At 40.1% G+C, this 18,733-nt stretch overlaps 2 long non-coding RNA genes across 2 annotated transcripts in view; one reads left to right on the top strand and one right to left on the bottom strand.

The window, feature by feature from the left end:
• LOC138413650 (uncharacterized) overlaps positions 1-18,733 on the bottom strand; it is a 57,983-nt gene that overhangs the window by 18,620 nt on the left and 20,630 nt on the right. The window lies entirely within an intron of this gene.
• Positions 12,268-14,127, top strand: LOC138413612 (uncharacterized). Its single transcript, XR_011245999.1, has 3 exons — positions 12,268-12,558; positions 13,234-13,346; positions 14,023-14,127. It is a non-coding gene; the product is annotated as an uncharacterized lncRNA (long non-coding RNA).

An 18,733-nucleotide genomic window follows, 5' to 3' on the forward strand; every position in this document is an offset into this window, starting at 1 on the left:
TCAGCCTTATCAGTTGAATTTCTTTTTTGTTTTAGTTCTTTGAAAATTACTTTTTGTTAGAAAAATCTGAGCCATCATGTGTCTTCCCTTATTTAGTGCCAGATGACTCTGATGCGCCAAACCAAGTTATAAATTGCCTGTGAAAGTAAAACTGAAAATTTTGTAATGTTCAAGGACAAAAGATTATCGGCAAAGTTGGAGCAGCAAAACAAATCAAAAATAAAGAACCTGGGTGTTATTCAGGACTAGATTTTAATCCACACATAAACAATGTCACAAAGATTGCCTTTTATCATTTAAGAAACATTGCAAGAGTAAGACTGTTCCTCACTTTGGAAACTGCCAAAAGTTGATTCATGCTTTTATACTTTCTCGCCTGGACTACTGTAATGCACTATATTCAGGATTACCGAAAAAATCCATCGATCGCCTACAGCTTTTGCAAAATCCAGCAGCCATGGTTTTAATGAGAAATAGGAAAAGATTCCATATTACTTTTATTTTAGTGTCTTTACACTGGCTTCTAGCATCACTGAGGATTGATTTTAAAATTATTTTACTTGTTTTTAATTCTCTTAATGGTACAGCACCGTCATACATCTCTGACTGTTTATCGGAATATGTTACGAATCATTCCCTCAGGTCGTCTACAGCGGGCTTGCTCAATGTCCCCAAAACAAACAATAAAAGGTTTGGGGAAGCAGCTTTCTCTTGCTATGCTTTCCTATGCTATGCTATCCAAAGGTTTGGAACAAACTCCCACCACACATCAGACATGCTTCTTCTGTTGATAGTTTTAAGAAACAACTCAAGACCTGTTGCTATGATAATACATTTTAGCTGCATTTTATGTATAAATACATTTATTATTATTATTGTTATGGTCTCAGCCAGCCAGGCCATAACAACATGTAATCAGGAAAGCTGTCTCAAAAGCCATCCTCCTGGGAAAGTAGATACAGTAAACACAAAGATCGATGTCATGAAGAAAAGCAGGAACTTGAAAGGTGCATAAAAATATCAAAAGAAATAGAGAAAACAACAACAATTTTCTTCTACAACTCCCAACATGCACTGAACTGTGCCTGTGGCCCCATATTTTTTATCATATTACTTCATGTAACTAAAGTCCATTGTTTGTGCTTCCATCTCTCTATCTCTCTCCCTCTCTCTCCAAATTTCACTACTAATACTACCACCATATTATGATTATGATGATGATGATAAACTGTTATAATTAATAATATAATTGCATCTCAATGTATCACTATTCATTATATTTATATTTTTATGACAACAACAGTCTCTCTCTGTCTCTCTCTCTCTCTTCTCTCCCCTCTTATCCACTCATCTCTCCTCTCCTCCATTATTCTCCTCTAGTCAAGGCAGATGGGCGCCCACACTGATTCCAGAAACTTGTTGTAGTCACTCACTTATAGTAAACTCACTTGAATACTATAATAATAATAATAATATTGATACTATTACTACTACTACTACTAGTAATACACTTTATTCATATAGCACTTTAAAAAACGGAAGTGCTTTGACTGAAAAGCAAGCAAAGTAAATACAAACTTGAACAAATAAAAGCAGTAATATGACAATCAAGTATTAATTTGGTCCAATTTTTAGTGAAAATGGCAGAGCAGATGTTTTGGTTGCAAACCTAACAATGCTCTACTTGGCTCTACTATTGCTCTACTACTTACTTGTATGCAAGTAGAGCTATAATTCATCCTGCACATAGAGGCCTCCATCATGAAATACAATGCACAACAAAAGACATAAAACAGTTTATATTTTGTTACATTGCATACAGTACAAAATACTATGAATATACACATTTCACTTAATAGTAACATGCCATCGCCCAAAGATATCAGTAATCATATCTTCAGTTTTAGAGCATTCCATTACTTCTGACTATACGTGTTGGCAGCTCTGTGCGGTAAACACATTTCCCGTTAGTCTGCATGAAGGTGACTGTCATCTTATGCTCAGTGACCTGGAAGTAAGCCACGCCTCCTATTGTGTGATTGACAGGACTGGAGTAGAGCTGCCAGGACTGAGGAACACTGTCCTTGTGAGTGGCGTCAGGATCGCTGACCACCCCACTCCCACTGACTACATATGAGCTCCCATCATCCTCTCTGATGAACTGTTAAAAATACAGAGACAGACAGCATTAAAGGCATCAATGTTGTGCTCAATTAGACCAAGATACAGCGACAAAATTCATTAAAGGTTCAGTGTGTAAGATTTAGGTGAAAGGGAGCAGAAACTGAATACAAAGTAATCCTAGTGATGTTTTCACTAGTGTGTTTTATCTAAATTGTACGATTGTTGTTTTCTTAGAATGAGCCATCTATATTTAAATACTTTATATTTACATGTGGAGCAGGTCCTCTCTACAGAGGCCGCCATGTTTTTACAGTAGTAAAAACTGGACAAACTAAACGCCTCTTGAGTTTTTATGACAAGTGAAGGCTGCCACAGGTTCTCTTTCATGTTTGGAAGAGGAGGGTAAGATGAGGGGTATTCAGCTGCAACATGAAGCTGCTCAGTATAAGTAGGAAGTATAATTCAGGAAGACTTTCTCATAAACCGTTCCTGGCAGAGGCCGTCCACACAGAGCCCAGTTCTGCCGGAGGTTTCTTACACCTGGGAGTTTTTCCTCCCCGCTGTTGCTCATGCTTGCTCGGTGTGGAACAAGTTGGATTTTGTGTTTCTTCTTGGACTTGGACTTTTGTGCAGCACCCTTAGACAACTGCTTGTTGTGATACCGTGCTATATAAATTTGAAATTTGAAATATTCAATTACTCACAAATCTATCTCTCTATATATATTTCTTCTTATTAATCAGCTGATTGTGGGCATTTTGAATGGCCATTCAGATATTGCCACAATCTCATCCAGCCAGTTGGCGGTTGTGATCAAATTTGAAATCCTTTCTCCTCTCTCCGGCAGTCAGCTGTCATTAGTGATCCGCTGTAACTCCCCTTCAACCCAATCTCCTCCGGTTTAATCCGAAGCCATGGTCCAGTCCAGCAGAGTCATTCATAATTATTTCTCCATCAACCCCTCTGATGCCGATGACATCACATAGGGGTCAAAATGCCAAAAGACTTAATTGCATAGAAATAAAAAAAATATTCAACTGTCAAGTTAAAGTCTCTCCTGATTGAACTGTTCTCATATCAACCACTTGTTTCCAATCTTATTTCATTGTAGGGCTTTATGCAGCACATTGATTCCCTCTTACACTGACACACACATATTGACAATAACACATCTGAATGCTTAGACTGCAACACTCACGTTGCACAGTAAATTCCTCTTGCTCCAACGTGTTTTACAGACACACAGATCACTTCATAATGTTGAGGTAATTATAAAATTAAATATAAAACCATATCATACAAGTGGTAGATGAAGTTACCAGATATTCCATCACATTGTATCATTCTATGTTATTGTTTCCATCTTTTCAATCCCCCCTCCCTTTCTGCTTCTGTTGTGCAGTGACTTTAGTTTTTTTACGGTCATTTTGTGCCATACAGACTTGCATAGTGAAGATAAGGCTTACAGTGTACCATTCTTAATGTTGTCTTTACTCAGTAGCCATCACATTGTGCAATCATTTACTTCATTGAGATAAGTTGAAGCCAATTGTTGGACTGTAAGTTATACTACTGCAGGAAAAACAAATGCTCATCTTCCTGGAACAATATGTCAACACTGTGCTCATATAAAATAAATAAGATTTCATCTTTATGACTAATTATATTGACCAGTAATATCCGTTGAAACAAAGTATCATTTAACCCAATAACTATCTGGATGGTTTCTAATTTTTGGAAATGTATAAAACCTGTGATTGTGTAATGTGGGCACATGCCAGTCTTGGTGCCAGAAAATGATGCAAACTAGCTTTGAACTATCAACAAGTACAGTCTTTGTAGCACCCACTAGTGAATGCCACCTCCTGTACAGAGAGGGGCAATCTTGCACATGCTCTTCTCAAACACAGTGTGATAAGTGGGATATGAAAAAGAATAAATAACTGTCAAAGAGACAGACAGACAAATAACAACACACTGAGATACACTTCCTTGATGTGTATCATTTACACATGATATTTTTTATGATTGAGCGTGCACTCACTTACATACCTGCAGATTGTGGTCATGGCCAGACAAGTACACAGTGACTCTGTATTTCTTCAGCAGGGGCCTCAGTCTGTTGACCAGACAGGATGTTGGTCCGTGATGGCCGATGGACCAGACAGTATAATGACCAGCCACCACAACATAGGCTGATATGACACATGTCATACATACTGGCACTTCAGTTAAAAGGCAACAACAGAACAAAATGTAACTGTATCACATCTTAGAGAACAACCACAGTTCTGTCTCATTTGCTTCTGTTTCTGTATGTTAATTGAGAGTGGCATGATGATGCAGAAATCGTTTGTATTTAGTGCCGTGCAAAAATATTATAATTAATAACATGCATAATACAATCATGCACATAGCAATGACTCCAAACATATAGCCTTATAAAGATTTATCAAGAACTATCTTCACAGATAAGAGAAACAAATAGCTCTTCACATCATCAAGTTATTTTTTGACAGCATGACGTAACAGAGGAATGTTTTTTGAGCAATGTTGCAGATCATCAAACACATTTTAATATAAGGTAAAGACAATGTGAGTACATCATTGGATTTATTGAAAGGAAAGAGTTAATCTAAATCCCCCATTGAAAGGTAATCCACCCCAAAACCTAAATACTGTTCTATTTGCAATAACTTTAAGTCTTTTACATCCCTGTGGAGGAATTTTTGAACCATTGCCATTGCAGGACTTTTTAAAATCCAGCACATAGGTTTTTGAGCATGAACTGTACATTCATGCTGTACTCTAAAGTCTTGCCACAGCATCATAACCGGGTTCAAGTTGAGAGCTAACATTTGGTGTTTGTCCTGATGCCTACGTGCTCAGGACATTATGTGTTGCTCTACAAATTGTTTGGAGTGTCCAGGCAGTTGTATTGGCAGTTTGCTACTGCATGGCGTGAGTTTGGTTGCTTTGCAGCTTGTTTTTTCGAATTTAACTGTTGCTTGTGGGTATCGTTGTGTTATTGTGAAGTTGTGGTCTCCCTGTTGTTAAAAAAAATCCACTGTGTGTGTGTATGTGTGTGCAGAGGTGATAAAAGCACACACATTCTTTACTCAAGTAGAGGTACAGATACTTGTATTAAAAATAAAGAAGTTTAACCACTGTTTCGGCTTCTTTAACCAAGTAAAAGTATAAAAGTACAGGTTCTGAAATGTACTTTGACTTCTTTAACTGAACTACTCTTACTTCAAATAAAGTAAAGAACAATTCACTTAAACGGAGGGTTAAAGCAAAGATTTCTGAGCATGAAAAACTGTCCACAAGAAAATGAGTACAATGTATTGAATGAAGTATTTTCTTAAAAGGTCCAGTGTATAAGACTTAGGAGAAAGTGATCTATTGGCAAGAATTGAATATAAAATAATCCACCAGTGGGCAATCGTCAAAATTGTACAGATTGAACAGAATGGGCCCTGCTAGATTTAAATACTTTATATTTACATCAGGAGCGCATCCAAACTGGGCAAACTAAAGCTTTTGAGTTTTTATGTCAGCTGAAGTTCACAGCAGGTTCTGCTACCCACCTCTGAGAGTGTTTATGTACATATGATATTCATTAGCGATATTCACTGCCACTAGATGTCGCACTAGCAGCAGTATCTCAAACCATAGCAAATGTGGAGGTAATCCTGTAATTCTCCATTTACTTTATTTAAATCTCAATAGGTATATGTTTATATCAGTGATGTAAGTGTGGATATTTCAGTGGATAAGATGCATGGTGCTAAAAAGGGAACATTTTTATTAAGAGCACCTGCTGAAATGCAGAAATTAGACTTTTTTTCTTTTAATTTTTTCTTTGCCCAAACAACACCTAGCATAATATTAGGAGATTCACTTGTGGGTTGGGGGTTTACAGATAGCAAGTGGCTGATCCCTTATTCAGTAGAACATGTACTTGTACAATGTAACTTGAACAATGCTCAATGATATAGATATCCATTTCAGATTTCTGCAACATACTTTGTAATTTTATCCATAATTAATTATGAAAATAAATCCAGTTTATGATTTGTGATATATGACAATTTGATTCTGACTGATCATAATTCAAGGTCAGCTTTAATTTGCCTCAATTCAAGATACTTTAAATGAGGTTTAAAGTGAGAATGTCATTGTAGAAATCCTGAACTTGAATTGTGACTAATGAAGCATTGTGTTAGTTCATGCAGGACACAGAGTCATGTGCTCAGCTACCGATAGGTTTATGGGTGCTCGTCAGTCACCCACCAATCACAGCCCATTCTCTCACCAAAGTGGTCTCTTTAAATACGACCTCAACATTAAATTTCTCATATTCTAATACTAGAGCATATTCATGTTATGGTTGTAATGTTTACGGTCAGTTGCAGCACTTAGAGAACAGTATTTTTGTTTATTCTTGTGTTTTTATGTTCAAAAAGTTATTCTAACACCAGCAGCAGTAAGAGCATGTGTAGTTACCCTAACCAGACATTTGAACCCAAAAGGCTCCAAATTTGATCTTTTGACCTGCAACACCCAGAGCTTTTTTTTTTTTTCCAATTATCTTTTTTATTGATTCCACATATCAATATTCCATCAATATTTTACATAATGTGTATAATTTTACAACAGTATAAAACATTCCTATACTTCCACCGCAGAGCAGAGACATAATTGGACATGAATTCTCAAGTAAAGTTACAGTAGAGTAAATGTGAAGTAAAATGAACCGCTTTTTCACTCTTGTCCTTATTTTCACACCTCTCCTGCATTGTTCCTTGTCTCCTGATTGGGGTAAACATATCAAATAAATAAATGAATAATAAACAAGTTTGTAGCCTGAACCAAGGGGGTCAACACTCTGCAATACACACTGTCATTATTGCACAAAGTCTGCTCTCAATGGAGACACAAAATCAATCCAGTTTTCCCAGTAGTTTTTAAAAGTTTCTGATTTTAGTCTAGCTGAGAAAGTCAGCTTCTCCATTCTATATATATCGAGCATTACATCTACCCAATCCTCTATTTTTGGTGGATCTTTTTTTAGCCATTTTCTGGTGATGGCCTTTTTAGCCACCACCACCATCATTATTCGAAATATGTATTTAATCTCCTGGTTCTCTTTTCCCAAATATAAAACTTCAAATGAAAGTGGAATTTGCACTTTCAGAATTGTTTCCATACTCTTCTTTAACTCTTGCCAAAAAGGTATAATACAAGGGCATCCCCAAAAGATATGAAAATGGTTGGCCTTATTTTCCCCACACAGTCTCCAACGTCGTGTGTCTTGAGATTTCTGTTGTGTTGGTGTAATAAAGTATCTTACAATGTTCTTCCAACCATATTCTCTCCATGAGAGGGAGCATGTTGTTTTCCACTGTCCTTCATTTACCTTGTCCCATTCCTCCTCTGATAACGTGCGAACGAGCTGAACACGTTCTTCAATAGGTTCAACAACAACCACCCCACCCCCAGCGGACCCTCCACTGCCTCTACGACTGCCTCTACTGCTTCTCAGAGCAACAACCCCCCACCTCCCCCCATCATCCTCTGCCCCACACCACACCCGTCACCATCTCCCCCCACCCCTCCGCTGGCTTTCACCACAGACTTTTTCACACCTCCCACCCCCAGGACATCCTCACATCACCCACAGTCCCCCACCACCACCACCTCCTGCAACACACACCTCTTTGCACCACCCTCAAACCCACCACTGACATCCCCTACCCTCCAGTCTGGACTACACATCACAGCCAGCCAGGTGAGGAGAGAGCTGGAGAGGCTCAAACAGAGGAAAGCTGCTGGACCGGACCGCATCCACCCTCGTGTGCTGAAGGCATGTTCCAGCCAGCTCTGTGGAGTTCTCCAGCACCTCTTCAACCTGAGCCTACACCTTCAGAGAGTGCCAGTGCTCTGGAAAACATCCTGCCTGGTCCCAGTGCCCAAAAAAGGACGTCCTGCTGCACTGGAGGACTACAGGCCGGTGGCACTGACCTCTCACATCATGAAGGTCATGGAGAGACTGGTATTGGCACACCTCAGACCACTGGTGTGCCCATCACAAGACCCCCTGCAGTTTGCATATCAGCCCCATGTTGGGGTTGATGATGCAATCATCTACCTGCTGCAGAAGGCCTACTCCTCCCTGGACAGACCCAACACCTCAGTCCGGATCATGTTTTTTGATTTCTCCAGCGCCTTCAACACCATCCAGCCCAGACTGCTGAAGGCCAAACTGGAGGGCACGCGGGTGAGTGCTCCCCTCATCACTTGGGTCGATGACTATCTGACGGGCAGACCACAGTTTGTGAGATTACAGAATTGTGTGTCTGATCGTCTGATCAGTAACATCGGGGCCCCCCAGGGAACTGTACTGTCCCCCTTCCTCTTCACCACATACACTGCTGATTTTAAGCACTGCACTGAGTCGTGTCATCTGCAGAAGTTCTCTGATGACACGGCCATTGTGGGGTGTATTGAGGGCGGGGGGAGGCTGAGTACAGGGACCTGGTCGACCGCTTTGTGAAGTGGTGTGGGGAGAACCGCCTGCAGCTCAACGTGGAGAAGACGAAGGAGATGGTGGTGGATTTCAGGAGGAACAAGCCCCTGCCCTCTCCTGTCTGCATCAGTGGGACGGATGTGGAGGTGGTACCTGCATACAAGTACCTCGGTATCACATTGGACAATAAACTGGACTGGTCCACCCACACAGAGGGCCTGAGCCGGCTTTACTTCCTGAGGAGGCTCGGGTCCTTCAATGTCTGGAACAAAATGCCCGCAGATGTTCTATCAGTCTGTTGTGGCGAGCACCATCTTCTTTGCTGTGGTGTCCTGGGGTGCGGGCATCAAGACAAAGGACGCCAACAGACTGAACAAAATCATAAGGAAAGCAGAGTCTGTGGTTGGCTCTAAGCTTGTCACCATGGAGGAGGTGGTGGAGAACAGGATGCTGGCAAAACTGCTGGCAATCATGGACAATCCCTCTCACCCCCTCCACAAAACACTGGACAAGCTAAAGAGCAGCTTCAGCCACAGGCTCATCCAACCCCGCTGCTCTAAGGAGCGATACAGGAAATCGTTCATTCCAACCGCAATAAGACTCTATAACTCATCTACCTCTGTCAGAGCCACCATCACAGAACTGAACTAACATACCTGTCACCCTTGCACCATGTACCCTGTACTACACTACGCCCCATATACTGGAACATTTACTTCTGTGATATGTGTTAATTAAACCATTTTGATATTACAGACCATTTTATACAATAATATTGTCTTTTGCACACCCAGTCTACATATTCTTACACTGATAGTATATTGTATAGTCAAGTACTTATATTTATACCCTACTATATACTATATATCATATCATATTATATCATACTCTGTATATTCTCTGTATATTCTTCGTATATATAAGTCTATATACACATATTTATACATGTGTACATGTTATTATTATTATATTATTACTACTACTATTATTATTATTATTATATATACTGTTGCTGCCATTATTACTATATACTGCTATTATATTGGTATAAGTACTATCTATATAAATATATATTATGTTATATTGTATACTATATATATATATATATATATATATATATATATATATATATACTGTACTACTATTCTTATATACTGTCTAACAATAACATTACCATCATATCATCATTACTATTACCATCATATTGCCACTGCACTACTTGTCTGCCTATTCATCTTGTGTTTCTGTTTTTGTTCATTTTTACCTCAATGTTTTGTTTTGTTCTATTGTATTGTGTTTTGTTGTGTTCTGATATACGAGCTGCTATGACAACTTAATTTCCCTCCGGGGATGATTAAGTAATCTATCTATCTATCTATCTAACTGCCACCCAGCCTCTTTTCCCCCCTTTTCTTTTATAAATGTCATATTGTTACCCTTTAATCTTTCCACTTCTTTATATAGTTTTGTGATAGTTTGAATCATATGCTGAGATAAAGAACTTAATGATTCCTGACTCAGGCTCATCTGAATTAAACTTTTTTATAGTTTTCTCCATATAATGCCGCATCTGTAGATATCTGTATAAATCTTGATTGTTTAATCCATACTGATTTTTTAGATCCTGAAAACTTTTGATGGTCTTCTTTTTAAAAAGTTCCCAAAATATTTTTGGTCCCGCGTCCCATCTACTGAATCTACTATCTGCTGTGTTTGGTGTGAAGTCTGAATCATATGCGATTCATCTCAATACCTTACTCTCTTCAATCACTTTATTCTTTGATATAATCTCAAGAAATTCCCTGTCTGCCCCTGCTGCCTTCTAGCCGTATAACGTTATTAAAAACAAGCAAGATCTTACCTTTGCACTTTTCCTGCCACACAGGGAAAGACAACGCCTCCACGACACACACAAATGAAACTTATCTCTCTCTCACGTGTCTGTGTGTGTGTGTGTGTGTGCGTCGGGTCAGATCAAGGTGGTCAGCGGGACCTTTCACGTGACTCCTGCATTTAGAGACGCGGTCTTTCCCTGCGTGGAGTTGGAGAGAGCGAGCGACCTTCGGTGACCACGTACAATGATATTCCGGCTGAAATCTTGATTCGGACACACAGGGGATGCAGAGGAAGGCAAAAATCTACGGAGGAAAAGGGAGGCTGTGAAACAACAAAGACTTATCAAGAAGAGCTATAAGCCGAGTCTTCCCTCCATTGTCATGGGAAACGTGAGATCGCTGGGGAATAAGATGGACGAGCTGACTGCACTGGTCCAAAGTCAGAAGGAGTATCTTGAGTGTAGTTTAATATGCTTTACGGAGACATGGCTGCACCAGGATGTTCCCGACGAAAACACCACCATCAAGGGCTTCCATACTGTGCGCGTGGACAGAGACAGCGTTCAGAGCGGTAAGCGCAAAGGAGGGGGTCTTTGCAGGCGACTGAAAGACCGCGTCTCTAAATGCAGGTGTCACATGAAAGGTCCCGCTGATCACCTTGATCTGACCCGACACACACAGACACGTGAGAGAGAGAGAGAGAGATAAGTTTCATTTCTGATGAAAGTGTGTGTCGTGGAGGCGTGGTCTTCCCCTGTGTAGGAGAGGTGTATAGGCTGGTAAGATCTTTTTTGTTTTTTAATTTTTAATAACGTTATATGGATTACATCATAGCGTAACGAGTTGATATGATGCGGAGCTCCCTGTGTTGTTTTCCAATTGCTGGTGGAAGTGAAGGGGGTTAACCCCGCAGTAAGCAACATCACCTTCGGCCCTGGATGGAACACACCTCTGGCTACGACCGGTGAGCTGAAGCAGGAACGATTAACAAGAGGAAAGTGACTGAAGGAAAGTGTGAAAGACATTCACAGATTCAGACTTTTCGGATCAATAGCAGACTCGCAAGGGGATTCGTATCAAGTTACATTGTGAAACCTTTCAGGTAATGCAATAACTTTATTACAGTTTCCCTTTTTCCAAATGAACAACTGAGACGATCCCTCATGTGATTAGTTTATCATTAATACCACGGTCATTTTATACTCCACTTCAACTCTTCTTTACCCATCTTTCACACTTTACTGCAGTCATTTCCTCCTGTCCTCAACCAGAAATATGTCACGCTATAATGTGATCCGTATAATGTTATTAAAAATGTATAAAACACCCCACACTTGAGAACAAACACAGTTAAGATCTGTTGTTATATAGATAGTATGCTTGAATGTTGTTATATAGTATTGTTTGCAGATGCTATGAATGTGTTGTTAATTTTATGACACTCAGCCCACAGTGTGGACGATCATCTGCCTGGATCATCTGGTATCAGCTCTTACTAGTTAAAATGTAAACAATAACAGTGTAAAGAAGTTATTGATTATCAATGATAGCAGCAACAATTAATATAATAAGCATTGTTGTTAATAATAATAATAATAATAGTTGTTCTCCTTCAGTTCTTGAGTCAGAGGTATCTGCAATGAGAGAGAGAAAGAGAGAGAGGGACTATGGGAGAAAAGAGACACGTCAATAACATAGTTTTTGACATTTATTAAAAAAAATAAATGAGTGTGGGGTGGGGGGGGGGCAGAGAGACAGAGAGAAGTGGAGAAGTGCTCTGTGGATGATGGGAGTTTCCCCTGCAGTCTAGACCTATAGCAGCTTAAGGGATGGTTCAGGACTCACCTGATCCAGCAAGGCTTTATCAAAAAGGAATGTTTTAAGTTTAACCGTAAATGCACAGAAGTTGTCTGCCTGGTAGCTGAATGCTCTACCTCCTGTTCTACTCTTACAGACTCTTGGAACCACAAGAGAGCCTGTGTTTTGGGAATGAAAACACCTACTGTAGATGCTTGAGAGAGAGTCTGAGCCAGGGACAGTAAATATGGTTGAGGTTCCATCAATAAGGTGAGTAATAAAAAATGTGATACCTTACAATATACTGTGATGTTAACTTTGTTCTGAGAATGTTTTTGAAATCTGTGGGGATTTATGTAGATAACATTTATTTGACAACTTGTACCATTTCTATTTGGGGGGGCAATTTCACGGCTATGCTCAGTATCAAATTCTAAATCCACATTAAAAAATTGAGGAGAAAAAAATATGAAAAGATGAGGAGGGAGGTTGATTTTCATGTGATTTTTATTGTGTTGTAGACTGGTTTGTTTTAAATGTCCCCCAGGCAAAATGGAACGTGCGTAACTTGTAGTGACTACAGTATCAGTATAGTGCCTGGAAAAGATAATTTTGGATACATGCCTCGAGCTGCAACTGGCAACTGACGCAGAAAGTAATGCATGTAAGACACATTGTCATCATCCACAGGGTCTCCTCCTGTGTCCTTTCACCTCCCCTTTATAATGTGTATACTGATGACTGCCGCAGCTGGCATGACAACAGATTACTTTTCAAATTTGCTGATGACTCTGTGACAGTCAGTTTCCTCCATGCAGATGAGAACAACCATGGTCCCATTGTGGATTGTGGGGGGGGGGGAGGAATGTTTTAAGTTTAACTGTAAATGCACAGAAGTTGTCTGCCTGGTAGCTGAATGCTCTACCTCCTGTTCTACTCTTACAGACTCTTGGAACCACAAGAGAGCCTGTGTTTTGGGAATGAAAACACCTACTGTAGATGCTTGAGAGTGAGTCTGAGCCAGGGACAGTAAATATGGTTGAGGTTCCATCAATAAGGTGAGTAATAAAAAATGTGATACCTTACAATATACTGTGATGTTAACTTTGTTCTGAGAATGTTTTTGAAATCTGTGGGGATTTATGTAGATAACATTTATTTGACAACTTGTACCATTTCTATTTGGGGGGGCAATTTCACGGCTATGCTCAGTATCAAATTCTAAATCCACATTAAAAAATTGAGGAGAAAAAAATATGAAAAGATGAGGAGGGAGGTTGATTTTCATGTGATTTTTATTGTGTTGTAGACTGGTTTGTTTTAAATGTCCCCCAGGCAAAATGGAACGTGCGTAACTTGTAGTGACTACAGTATCAGTATAGTGCCTGGAAAAGATAATTTTGGATACATGCCTCGAGCTGCAACTGGCAACTGACACAGAAAGTAATGCATGTAAGACACATTGTCATCATCCACAGGGTCTCCTCCTGTGTCCTTTCACCTCCCCTTTATAATGTGTATACTGATGACTGCCGCAGCTGGCATGACAACAGATTACTTTTCAAATTTGCTGATGACTCTGTGACAGTCAGTTTCCTCCATGCAGATGAGAACAACCATGGTCCCATTGTGGATTGTGGGGGGGGGGGGAGGAATGTTTTAAGTTTAACTGTAAATGCACAGAAGTTGTCTGCCTGGTAGCTGAATGCTCTACCTCCTGTTCTACTCTTACAGACTCTTGGAACCACAAGAGAGCCTGTGTTTTGGGAATGAAAACACCTACTGTAGATGCTTGAGAGAGAGTCTGAGCCAGGGACAGTAAATATGGTTGAGGTTCCAACAATAAGGTGAGTAATAAAAAATGTAATACTGTGGTGGCAATTTCTGTGAAACAAGCACAAAATCAAACACTTCTTTCTGAAAGTTTAATTCAGCATCTGCAGATGGACTCATCAGTACACATCACCTGAATGACATGCACAAATGAGCAAAGAACATAGGAGAATCTGTGTTCTTATAACTCTCAGCCCCCTCCCACTAAGCATTCAAAGGTATTTATTACCCTCCTGTAGTTTCACTCAGTGGAGGAGACATCCTGGCCATTTGTTTACATGTTCTGTGGATGACCCCCCCTGTGAGATCCCAGTTGTTTGATCCCAATCAGAGATACCATGAGAAGCCATAAAGATTTGGTTTCTCGAGGCCATACAACTCAAGTCTCTTAAGCCACCATCGTAAACCTTAAGGTTGCCCTTTCAGATAAACAATTTGGTGAACCATTTGGTCAGTCATCCACATACATGTCTGCTAATGCAATTAAACATTCACAAATGTAAAAATTTCCATTACATTTCCCCCCTTTGAGCATTTCATGCTCACTAAACAACTATCATTTTTAGACAAACGCATCATCTTGAAATTGAGAATTTCATTCTAGATGAGGGCCCGGAAATTTAACATATCCAATTGCATTCTTGATTAAAGTACACAAATAGTACACAATCAATACACCAGACCAACAACACTTAAATACAAACAAAAATCTGAATCGATGTCAAATATTCCAATGACACATTTTTCACATTTAAAATATACTATGACCACCAATTCCATGCTTCAGGAATCTGTGTGTCCTTGTTCTTTTCCTCAAACAATAGGCAATTTAAATGAAAAACAATATGCATCAAATTGTCAGATGTATGTATGTATATGTGTATGTGCAGCAATCAGATCAGATTATGTGACCAACACCTCCTTGGCTGGTGAGCATAATGTCCAATGCCATCCTATTTCGCAGAGCCACATTTCTGAGGCCCTGAATATTGGGAGAAACAAAAATGAAAACCCAACCCCCACTAAGTACAATCCCATCTATTCTGTGTGTGTTGTTCGCACATTTCCCCACCATGGGAAGAGTCCCCCAAATCCTTTGGAGACACTTTCAATGTGGAACACTCATATCTTCATAATAGTGAGTGCAATCTGTATGGAAGTAAGTGAGGTTAGGTCTCTCATTGATGATCTTTCCTCGCAGTTGTCTTCATGGCTGCATACCATGAATTGACTTCAGGCTTTGTCAGTTCAAACAAGAGTTTCCATTTTTTTTTTTGCCTATGATGCTCAGTTTAGTTTGGTGTTGTTCTTCCTGCCAAGGTTTCACCTGCCATAGCAATGTTGGCAGGACGATGATGACTGTGAGCAAGGACAGGGAACACATCTTTTCCCTCGAACTGCATCCCAGTCGTCCCATCAGGTGTCACTTTTTGTCTGACGGAGTCATCGTTTATCAGCAGCGTCACCCTAGCCAACCCCCTAATCAATGTGCCGCCTCTTCGTGAGATTGGAGACGTGTGGTCCTAGAGATTTCCACCCCCTCCTTGCTCGCGGACACAAAGCAGTTGAAGGCTGAGGTGCACTCACTGACATCAATGCACGCTGTGTTCTGAAGAATCCACTCCTTGCTCAGGAACCTCCCTGCAATGGCTTGCATACATCCAAGTTGATCTTTCAGCAGCCTTCACTGCCATCTATGGATTTTGGTAGGGCTTCCTTCACCTATCTGTGGATCTCAAAAAGCATAGGGGACAGGTTGCACAATAAAACATTTCCCTGAGCAGTGCCTTCGCAACTGCTGAAGAGTCCTGTTTAAATGTGGAGAAACACACATGTCAATAAAATCAAGACAGTATTGCTTTCCCTCACTTTGTTCTTCCATAAAATCCCTCAAACAGTTCACTTTATATAATCTGGATTCCTCTTTGTGTATTATTATAGTACCAATTATATAACTCTAATGAAAATTTAAAAATAATTTGTGAGTCATTTGTGAGTTTGACAATTCTTTTGTAAACCAATATATCTGTATCTCTTCCTACATTTGGCATCCCCCCTTTGACACTTGGTTCTGACCATGTGTCAACTATGAGGAAACAGATATCTTTCTAAACAGGATTTCCTATTTGTTCCAGACCAAAATGTATAGCCACCAAACAATCCACTTTCCTTCAAACTGTTTTTTTGTTTGTTTTTAACTGAGCTGCCCTTATCTGCAGCTCCTTTAAATCTGTATTTAAATGTTAATGACCCATCAAATACATTAGGTGTTAATGACCTATCAGATTTAGAAACGCCTCGGACAAGCAGACTGTGCTTTGCTGCAGCTTTTGCAGCAGCTTCTGCTCTCACATTCCCCTGTGAAACTGAAAAGTCTTTAAAAAATGCTTCACATTTGCAGAACGCAATTAGTTTGAATAACAACACAGCATCAATCAGAACAGCAACCAATGTATGGTAGGTAATGGGTTTGAGAATTTCCCTTTAGCCAAAAATCTGCCAAATCATATACCACTCCCAATGCATACCTGCTACCAGTGTATATGTTGACACCTGTCACTTACATATTTGCATTTCTCAATCAATGCAACCAATTCTGCAGCTTCTGCAGAATAATGTAATGAGTGATTCAGCCAAATTTGTCATACAAAGTTGTAACGTCAAAACCCACTTGGCTTCTACCAGTTGCTGGATCTTTTAATGCTGAGTCGTCCACAAACAGCTTCATATCTGCATTTATCAGCTGTACTGTATCTGAGTCACTTAGCTTTTGAAAAGTGTTCAGTCTGACAATAATAAATTCCACAGTCCTAATTGCATTTATCACTGCAGAAATCTTTTGTGATTTACCTCTAAACCTCTGATTAAATTATTTTTATTATTGGGATCAGATGTTTTTTCCCTTCCCATAACCCCTTTTGGTCCAAAGTTCCAAAACTTTCAATACCAATTGTTTTTGTTCTCCTTTGCTTAATAGAACATGGAGATCAGAATTTGATACCTTAAACAATTTGTCCAGTGAGTCAATCTAAGCTACTGAGACAACACAGTGATTACTGTTCTAGTATAACCAACCTAACCTATCGTTAATCTTTAATCTAACTTTCTCTATCACATTCTTTAACTACTTACTCTAACCTTCTCTACCATACTTTGTGTTAGGATAACATCTGTAATTACATCTGGGTGAGTACCTCAGCATCTCACAAGAAAGTGTTACTTACAGAGGTGAGGGAAGCGTTCAGAATCTTCCATTGATATGCATATATCAAATCCTCTAGTTACATCTACGCCTTGTGATGTTAAAATTAGCATATTACTCAATGAACACATGAAATCTCTACCAATAATATCTATCAGCCAGCGTGGTGACAACAAAAATTAATGTTTAAAATTTCCTTAACCTCATTTTTTTTTTTTAAACAATGGTACAGTGTATCTCTCTAGCACTGTCGTACCTGTTGCTTCAATTGTTTTAAAACATCTCTAACATTCATTTTTGGAGACTGATTCTGTTTTCACCTGAATCTACCAAAAATGTGATGTCTTTACCATTTACTTTGATTGTGTGTTTTTGCATATATGCATCAGTTCTAACAGTAATTCATATGGTGTGCGTGTTACAGTGCTCTTACGAATTTGGTGAGTAGGTTGAAACTTTCTCTCTGTCTCCGCGTCTGCACCAGATGAATCCTTCACTGTCCCCAGCTCCACCGCTACTCAATCGCACTATGTGTATTGGTTCTCAGGGCAATCCCTGATCCAATGTCCAATTTTGCCACATTTGAAACAAGCGTCAGTTCTTCCACATCCCCTTCCTCTCCCTCCATGACCTTTCTTGCGCCCGCAGACTTGGTTTTGATATGCTGCCAGCTGTGCCATTCGCAGTCCCTCTGTCAACTGCGTTGCCTTTTTCTTTTTCTTGCTGTTCAAGAGTTTTTCTGCATAATCAGCATTACCCCATGCTGGATTCACCATTCTCCGCTCCTGTGCAGAGACGGATCTTGCCACTTTCGAATACTGAGTCCCCATCTCAGTCATCAGCAGTCTTTGCTGTTCAGTGCTGGTTCCAGTTGCACTGCATACCGCTCCCCCACTTAACACTTGTGGGAGAGATGAAGTGGTAGGTTCTTTCATATTGGTGAATGTCCATGGTCTGTAGATCAGCTGAGTGTTTCCATCTCCTGCAGCCACCTCCACCATCGGTGCTTGCGGGGTTGCATTCAAATCATAAATTGCCTCCTTCCCGGTGCGCCATGGAGTATGTGCTGCCACATATGGAGTGGTGCATGATGGAGGCCTGTCCACCTCCTCTGCTGCAACAAGCTCGAGGTCTGGATGGAGGTTAGGGACGGCTGGAGCTGCCGCCTGCGCCCTCTGCACCGGTAGCAGCTGAGTGTCCTGCTGGTCATCACACTGCACCGCTGCTGGCTGTGGTTGTCCTCTCGGTGGAGCTGAGTCCAGATCAGGGTCTAGTCGGACACACTGAGACTTGGAGATTAGTTCAATCCCTACCTTTTGTAAACTGTCCCTGATATTCACTTCAGTTAACCAAAATTCACACGCTCCAGTACAAATATCCCTACATTTCTTTTTTCCTTCTAATTTGTCC

The sequence above is a fragment of the Paralichthys olivaceus genome, chromosome 14 (genome assembly GCF_024713975.1).
Source record: "Paralichthys olivaceus isolate ysfri-2021 chromosome 14, ASM2471397v2, whole genome shotgun sequence".
NCBI lineage: Eukaryota > Metazoa > Chordata > Actinopteri > Pleuronectiformes > Paralichthyidae > Paralichthys > Paralichthys olivaceus.